The 9,416-nt window shown below is 43.9% G+C and overlaps 1 pseudogene; it reads left to right on the top strand.

Annotated features, from left to right (window-relative positions):
- Window positions 1-254: 254 nt before the first annotated feature.
- Window positions 255-1,506, top strand: LOC102479134 (G2/mitotic-specific cyclin-B1 pseudogene; annotated as a pseudogene).
- The last annotated feature ends 7,910 nt before the right edge of the window (window positions 1,507-9,416 follow it).

Below are 9,416 nucleotides of genomic sequence, written 5' to 3'. Positions count from 1 at the left end.
GGCATAATGGCTATGTCGCTGGACTCCCACGTAGTCGACCGCAGTCCACGTCCCAGACCTGGTGGCTTAAAACTCACGCCGGGTGCGTGTACGTGAGTGCCCAAGATCCTGAGAGGAGAATGGAGGAGAAGGGATTGCGGCGCAGCCATCCCCCCTGGGGGGTGATTTCTCGCTTTCTATCTCTCTGTCTCTCTCTGTCTGTCTGGCAAGCACATGCACCCTATAGCAAAAACTTCTCAAAAAAAAAAAAAATTAATGCTGAAAATAAGGCGAAAATCAGTATGGCAGATGCGAAGTGTGTGCCTATGGCCACTGCTGTGGCCTGCACCCCCAGGCCGAGGTCGAGAACAGCGCTTGGAGACATTGGAAACAAAGTTGGTGAACAGACCAAAATGCCTCTGAAAAAGGAAGCAAAACTTCAGTGACTGGAAAAGTTACTGCTAACAAACATCCAGAGTCCCTGAAAAAGGTGCCTGAGTCTGTGCCTGCTCCTGAGCCTGAACCAGAGCAAGAGCCAGAGCCAGAGCCAGAGCCAGAACCTGAGCCTGTTAAAGGAAAATCTTCACCTGAGTCCATTTGGGTTGATGCTTCTTCTTCAAGCCCAATGGAAACATCCCGATGTGCTCCTGCAGAAGAATATCTGTGTCGGGCTTTCTCTGATGTAATCCTTGCAGGGAGTGATGTGGACGCAGAAGATGGACTGATCCAAACCTTGCAGTGAATATGTGAAAGCTATCTGTGACAGCTCGAGGAAGAGCAAGCAGTCAGACCAAAATACCGCTTGGGTCGGGAAGTCACTGGAAACATGAAGCCATCCTAATTGACTGGCTAGTACAGGTCCAGATGACATTCAGGTTGCTGCAGGAGACCGTGTACATGACTGTTTCTATTATTGATCGATTCATTCAGAATAATCGTGTGCCCAAGAAGATGCTGCAGCTGGTTGGTGTCACTGTCATGTTTATTGCAAGCAAATACGAGGAGATGTACCCCCCAGAAATAGGTGACTTTGCTTTTGTGACTAGTAATACTTACACTAAGCATCAAATCAGACCAATGGAAATGAAGATTCTAAGAGCTTTAAACTTTGGTCTGGGTCATCCTCTACCCCTGCACTTTCTTCGGTGAGCACCTAAGGTTGGAGAGGTCGATGTTGAACAACATATTCTGGCCAAGAACCTGATGGAATTAACTATGCTCGACTATGATATGGTGCACCTTCCTCCTTCTCAAATTGTAGCAGGAGTTTTTTCCTTAGCCCTGAAGATTCTTGATAATGGTGAAGGGATACCAACTCTCCAGCATTACCTGTCTTATACTGAGGAATCACTTCTTCCTGCTATGCAGCACCTAGCTAAGAAGACAGTCATGGTGAATCATGAGCTTACAAATCACGTGACCATCCAGAATAAGCATGTGACATCTAAGCATGCTAAGACTAGCACTCTAGCACAAATGAATACTGTACTAGTTCAAGATTTAGCCAAGGTTGGGACCAGCAGTTAGTATAATGGCTATGTCACTGAATTCCCATGTAGTCGATCGCGGTTCAAGTCCCAGACCCGGTGGTTAAGCTCACACCAGGTGCATGTGTGTGCATGCCCAAGATCCCAAGAGGAGAATGGAGGAGAAGGGATTGTGGCATGGCCATCTCTCCTGGGAGGTTGATTTCTTGCTTTCTGTCTCTCTGTCTCTTTCTGTCCTTCTGGCGAGCACACACACCCAATAGCAAAAACCTCTCCAAAACAAAAACAAACGAACAAAAAAAGATTTAGCCAAGGCTGTGGAAAGGTGTAACTTGTAAACTTGAGTCAGAGTATTATACCTGCAAACAATTGGCACCATGCACCATCTGTACATATTCGTTACATTTTCTTTTAATAAAATTTGCGGCCCTTTTATTTTTTGCAGCTTAACTCATTCAAATGTGGGTACTTCCTACTCCAGGGCAACTTAAAAAAGGTTTTCTTGGGACCAGCAGTTAGCATAATGGCTATGTCGCTGGACTCCCATGTAGTCGACCGCGGTTCAAGTCCTAGACCCAGTGACTTAAAACTCACGCCAGGCGCATGTGCGTGCGTGCCCAAGATCCCGAGAGAATGGAGAAGGGATTGCGGCGTGACCATCCCCCCTGGGGGGTGATTTCTCCCTTTCTAGCTCTCTGTCTCTCTGTCTGTCTGGCGAGCACATGCGCTCTATAGCAAAAACCTCTCCAAAAAAAAAAAAAAAAAAAAGGTTGTCTTTAAAAATACTGTAGGGAATATTTGAAAAACTGCTTTCACTTTATCTGAAGATCCAGCTAAGTTATATCATTGTTACTTTTATGTTTATATACATGGCTCTTATTTTACGTATCTGGTGAGTGTACGTATCTGGTGAGTGTATTCAAAACCTTTACCTCCGGAGGGCATACTGCCTATAAGTCAAGCATAGTAGAGAGGTTGCTAACTAGTTCTGTCTCAAAGTAAAAGTCTACCACCTCATTACAAAAAAAAAAAGAAAAGAAAAAAGAAAGAAAGACAGAAAAAAGGGGGGGAAAAGCAGCTCCTAGGGGTGATGGCTATGCTACAATCCCTTCTCCATTCTCTTCTTAGGGTTTGGGGCATTCATGCACCTACACCCAGTGTATTTTCCAAGCTACCAGGTCCAGGACTCAAACCACGCAGCTGGTCATGTGGGATCCAGTCACTTTAACTACTGCTGTGTCACCTAGCTGGCTGGCTCTTGTAGTGTATATCTGCAAGTCTCCCAGGCTGGGGCCTGAGACTGTGTATCACTAAAGAAGTTTCTGAATGATAGTAATGCTGCTCGTTCCAGTCACAAGGAAGTGCAGCACCATCTACCTCCCCATCTTATAACACCTAGATCCAGAGTCAGGCCAAGGCCAACCATTGTCTCTGCTATCACCCCAAGACCAAATCTGCTAGTACCTGTTTGGACAATAAACACCAGGGATGCCTTACACCCTCCCCCTCTCCCTCCACTGGGGAGTGAACTTTCTCCTTTAAAGGTCCCATCAAGTCATCCTGACCTCAACCACACCTCTACCAGAGCATTCACACAATAATTTGTCACATGCATTGATGGGAATATTCTGTGGGTGGAAGTTTGTGTAAGACCAATGAGGGATGGGAAATATACTAATGGAAAAATGTCCAAGAGTGGTAATAAAGATGCATTTAATAAAATAAGAAACACAGATAGCCAAGAAGTAGCAAAGGTGGTAAATCTCATTGGTAATCAAACATGGAAGAAAATTTAATACGAGGGGTCAAGATGATAAAATACAACACTGCAAGACTGATGGAAAAGAGAAGGTTCCAGGTTCACACCTAGAAACCTCCCTGAGCACGCCAGGTACACACATGCTCATGAACTGGCTAGACAGAGGAATACTCTGTTAGGGATGAGCCCCACCTTGCTTGCTCATGGTAGAAAGAGATCAACTTAAAAAAAAAAATAACAAGAATGCCTTTTTTTATATGTTGGGTTAGAAAATGAAACAAGAAGAATAACCAGAGCTGATGGGAATAAGGAAAATAACTCATGTTATCAGATGAGAGGGAACATAAGTTGATAGACGAAAGAAGCATCTGTCAATATATATAAAAAATCTTTAAAAATACAAACTCTTCATATTATTCCTTCCCTACTCCTCCCCCGCCTCCTCCGAGTTTTGCTTTGCTATAGGACGTGTACACTTACTGGAGACACAGAAAGAGAGAAAGTGAGAAATGACCCCCCCATGGTGGACGGCCATGTAGCAATCCCTTCTCCATTCTCCTCTCAGGATTTTGGGCATATGGACACGTGACTGGCAAGTTTTCAAAACACAGTTGGCCATGTGGGAGTCCAATGCCTTAGCTACGACGCCATCTGTTGGTTCCCATATTATCCCATTTGAAGGGCTTTGTTCTTAGTAACAAGTTCACAAAGATATACACAAGATGCCTCACTGCATTGTAGTTATAGTAGTAAAAATCATTCAAGTTTCCTAAATAATTGGTAAAATACAGGATAATATAACCACCTAAAATAATATTATATAGCCATTTTGAATGATATTCCATGCTATAGTTCTCTCTTCACTTATTTGGGAGGATGCTCAGCATAAATGAGCTGAAAAGCAGTTTAAAGAACCATGTTTATAACATGAATCAAATTTGTTTATAAAGGGCATATGCAAGCATCAGCAGATGGTGTGATGGTTACATGGCTGGACTCCCATGTAATCAACTGCAGTTCAAGTCCTGGACCCAGTGGCTTAAAACGCATTCCAGGCATGTGTGCATGCATGCCCAAGATCCCAAGAGGAGACTGGAGAAGGGATTGTGGTGTGGCCATCCCCCTGGGGGAGGGGGGGACTTTCTCACTTTCTTTCTCTCTGTCTTTCTATGTCTCTCTGGTGAGTGCACATGCCCTATAGCAAAAACAAAACATACAGAACAAAAAAACTCTCTCTAAAAATATATTTACATGTAGGAAAGTTGGAAATTAATGGAAATTAATGTTACAGTGTGTCTCTGGGTAAAATGATTTGGAGTTACTTTAATTATGTTTCTGCTTCTGGCTTATCTGAATTAGCTGGTTTTTCTACAATACGTATTATGAGAGTCTCTCATGTGCATGAAAGAAGCACTCTTGACAAGGTCTTATGACACCATGATCCCCTTTTCCCTGTTCCTTCTGTTCCTCTTGGGCACCCACCACTTGCCTGGCATGTTTTCAAAGGTTGACCGACCTGGGGATTTGAACCTGAGATGGGCCCTTCGGGTTCCAGCACTGCAGCTTAGTTTGCTACTGACTGTATGACCAGGTTGGGCCAAGGTTTTTTATTTTTTTTAATTAATTAATTTATTTATTTTTATTGTTGTTGCTATTAATCTTCTATATCGGTGCATGAAAAGGAGTGTACAAAAGAAACCATAGTAACAAAGATTAAAGCTGTTTACCAGGCTAAGCTCTTGTGTAACAAAGGATTATTGCAGGTAAACCAAAAAGGTAATAATTAGACTGAATGTCAAGGGAAGAACCATTCAGGGAAACAGCAACTCCTTTGAAAGAAGCAGCATCCCTTGTGTTTACCATCGATCTGGCACCATACAGGAACAGGCACTTGGCGCATTCACAAACAGCATAAAAGCACCGGCAGAAAGTAGCTTCTCTTCCGCCCCACACTGGCTATCATTTAATAGATGCTGGCCATGCAGCAGGTACTGGGCTCAGCACTTCACTGTATTCACCCACTTAGCCTCAATGATAACCCTGCAGGTTAGGATGGTGCCCATGCAACAAGGGGCTAGCTAGTGCATACACAAGCCTGGATTTATTTTTTTGTTTTGTTTTTGTTTTTGGAGAGGTTTTTGCTACAGGGTGTGTGAGCTTACCAGAAAGACAGAGAGAGACAGAGAGACAGAAAGCGGAAATTACCCTCTGGGGGAATGGCCATGCCGCAATCCCTCCTCCTCCATTCTCCTCTCAGGATCTTGGATATGCATGCACATGCACCTGGCGTGAGTTTAAGCCACTGGATCTGGGACTCGAACCACAGTCGACTACATGGGAGTCCAGCAACATAGTCATTACACCAACTGCTGTCCCAGATTTGTTGTTTTACAGATCTATTAGATTCTTTAATTTGTAAAAATCATATATACTTATGGTGTACAACCTATGACTTTGAAATATTGGGTCATTGGAAAAATCATGATGTATTTTTGCATAGAAAAACAGAAAAAAGTCATGATTTTTCTGATGACTATATATATATATATGTATATATACACATATATATACATTTTATATATATTCACACATATGTGTGCATGTTTGTCCAAATTAACAGATATATTACCTCATATGCATTTTAATGTGGTAAGGACATTTAAAATTTACTCTCTTAGCAATTTTCAAGTATGTTGTTACCAATTATGGTTACCATGTTGTGTGATAGATCCCTTGAACTTATTCCTCCTAACTGAAATTTATTTATTTATTTATTTATTTGAGAGGTTTTTGCTATAGGGCATGTGCACTTGCCAGAAAGACAGAGAGACAGAGAGTGAGAAATCACCCCCCAGGGAGCATGGCGATGCTGCAATCCCTTCTCCTCCATTCTCTTCTCGGGATCTTGGGCATGCATGCACATGCACCCAGCATGAGTTTAAGCCCCTGGGTCTGGGACTCAAAACACGGCCCACTACATGGGAGTCCAGCAACATAGCCATTACACCAACTGCTGGCCCTTGAAATCTATTTTTTAATAATTGTTTTATTTAACTTTATTTTTTAATTTGACCAGAGTGGGACAGAATGAGAAAGTGAGAGAGAGAGTGAGAGAGAGAAAGTGAGAAAGTAAGTCACCAGGTCCGGGACTTGAACTGTGGTTGGCCATGTGGGAGTCTAGCACTCTTAACCAACATGCCACCTGCTGGCCTTAACTGAAATTTTGTACGCCTTTGGCTATCTTACTACCTCCAACCCTTCCCCACAGTCCCTGTAACCACCATTGTACTTTGCTTCTGAATTCAACTTTTTTACATTTCGTATTTAAGGTAGAGCATGCAGAATTTCTTTCTGTGCCTGGCCTACTTTGCTGAACCTAATGTTCTCTAGGTTCATCCATGTTGTCTCAAATGCCAGGATGTTCCCTTCTTTTTGAAGGCTGAATAGTATTCTATTGTGTATATGTAGCTCATTTTCTTTTCCTGGTTGTCTGCTGGCAGACACAGATTGATTCCATATTTTGCCTATTGTGAATAATGTTGCACGGATGCAGCTATCTGTTTGATTCCATCCCCTTTGGATATTTACCCAATAGTGGGATTCCTGAGTCAGGAACCCAGTTTTGAATCTAATCTTCCTGATTCCCAAAACTTCCTTTCTCCTTGACCCTTCTTTCTCTCTTCCTGCCCCCCATGTGAGCAGAGCCTCCTCGAATGAGGGAGGGCACTTTCTCCTGGCCACGGGCACACAGCTGGACACGGTCCCTTCCTGACCCTTTTGCTCCTTAGCCATGGGAGCCACCAAAGCAGGCACTTGTTCCTGTGGATCTTGTTTATTTTTGCAGCAGACTGAGGGGTCTGGTTTCAACAATAGAGCCCCAGCATGTTCCCACGGCAACCTGGACAAGTCCCAGCAATGTTGTGAAATCGACAATCCAGCTGGGAGCAAGGTCAGGGTCTCGCAGTGAATGACCGTGGGTGGGAAGCCTGGCAGGCACATGGATTCTGCAGGACACTTGGGACCCGAGTAATCCGGGGTTGGCGCTGCTGCATTTTCACAGAGCCACAAGCCGGGCAGGACCTGAGTCTGGCAGCCCACTCCCCATCTGCTCTGCCAGCACCATCTCCCTGCAGCCAGCAACATCGTGAGATCAGGACATGACAAGGATGTTGAGTATTTCTTTAGTGGCGAAATTCGGAGCCTCCTGGGCCTCTGTACAACTAACGCAACCCCAGAGCTCATGGGGCCTTTCGCATGGACTAGATATGAATGTCACCTGTGTGGTCAGCACCGCCATGACCCCACCTCCCCACAGCCACATTGAGGGAAAACCGGGAGACTTTACTTGGGACCCAAACAATAGCTCCTTTATCCAGAACTCGATTTTTTTAGAGAGAGTTTTGCTATAGGGCCTGTGTGCTCACTGGAGAGATAGACAGAAAGTGAGAAATCACCCCCCAGGAGGGATGGTCATGCCACAATTCCTTCTCCTCCATTCTCCTTTCAAGATCCTGGGCACATACACACACATGCCTGGCACAGAACTAACTTTTTAAGAAACCTCAGCAATATAGAACACAACCAAGAACTAGACAGGAAGCAGAAAACACTCACCGGCATCTTACTCCACACACACAAAAGTACGTGAGATGATAAAGCTGTTAATTAACTCAATTGTGGTAATCATTTCACTGTGTATGTATGTGTGTATATACTATAAATAAATATATATGTGTATATATATGTGAAATCATCAGATTATGACTATTAAAATATATACAACTTTTACTGGTCAGTTATACCTCAGTAAGGCCAGGAAAAATAATCAAATTTAAAAAAAAAATTTGAGAGGTTTTTACTATAGGGCACATGCACTTGCCAGAAAGACAGAGAGACAGAAAGTGAGAAATCACCCCCAGAGGGGATGACCACGCCTCAATCCCTTCTCCTCCATTCTCCTCTTGGGATCTTGGGCACGCACACACATGCACCCGGTGTGAGTTTAAGCCAACAGGTCCAGGACTCGAATGGCAGTCGACCACATGGGAGTCCAGCAACATAGCCATTATGCTAACTGCTGGTCCCTCAAATAAAAAGATTATTCTTTGGCTAGTGAATCAGAACCTCATTCACAATGATTTGCTCTTCTTCGGAACATCCCCCAAACCCGTTTGATTATCTGGTGCGACAATCAATTTTATGTATATCATCTGACGGGGTCAGAGGTGTCCAGCTATCTGGTTTAACATCAGTTCTGAGCGAGTCTGTGAGGGAGTGTATTTGAGGATGGGATTGGTGTTTTGCCCAGTGGGCTCAGCAAAGCAGATGACCCTCCCCAATGTGGTGGGCCTCAGCCAGTCCACTGAGGACACGTAGAAAAAACAGTGGAGGAGGAACCTAGTCCTTTCCTGCCTCACTGCTTGAGCTGGGACAACTTATGTTCTCCCCTGGGACTGGGATTTACCCACTGGCTCCCTGGTTCTCAGGCCTTCAGGCTTGGACTGAATTACACCTCCAGCTTTCCCTGGTCTCCAGTTCTCGGAAGGCAGATGGTACGACCTCTCAGCCTCCATGGTCACAGGAGCCAGCTCCTTGTAATCAATATATTGGGTTGTCGGAAAAGTCATGACATATTTTTTCACGTTTTTCTGTGCAAAAATGAATCAGGACTTTTCTGATGACCCACTATGTATACATATAAAATCCCTATACAGATACATATATATGTACACACATCTTATTCATTCTGTTTCTCTGGTGAACCATCAGAGAGGACTTCAAAAAAGCCCATGGAAAAACAGAGTTAAAGTACATGCTTATTTTGGTACAAAAAAAGGTTGATATCTGTGCATAGTTTTTTCCATAATGTTTACCTTCTAAGAACTGTATGAAGACCCCATGTACATCTGATTTTCCAGTCTGTAGAAGATGAGACAATGCCTCTCCCAGGCCCATTCTATTGGGCCTCTCTTCCCCTCTGCCCCAGTGCCTAGGAATATTGGCTGCTAAGGTGCCCCCTTCTTAGGAGAATTACACATCGCCAGTGTGCCCAAAATCCCAAAGTGAGGGAGAAGTAGAGGAGAAAGGATTGTGGCCTGACTGTGCCCCATGGGGAGACATTTTCTCCTTCCCATTCTCTTTCACTCTCTGGTGAGTGTATTCTTCCTCTGCCAAATTACTTTTTTTAAAAA

The sequence above is a fragment of the Tupaia chinensis genome, unplaced genomic scaffold (genome assembly GCF_000334495.1).
Source record: "Tupaia chinensis unplaced genomic scaffold, TupChi_1.0 Scaffold141887_1, whole genome shotgun sequence".
Classification (NCBI taxonomy): Eukaryota; Metazoa; Chordata; class Mammalia; order Scandentia; family Tupaiidae; genus Tupaia; species Tupaia belangeri.
This window is presented reverse-complemented; position numbering and strand designations above follow the sequence as displayed.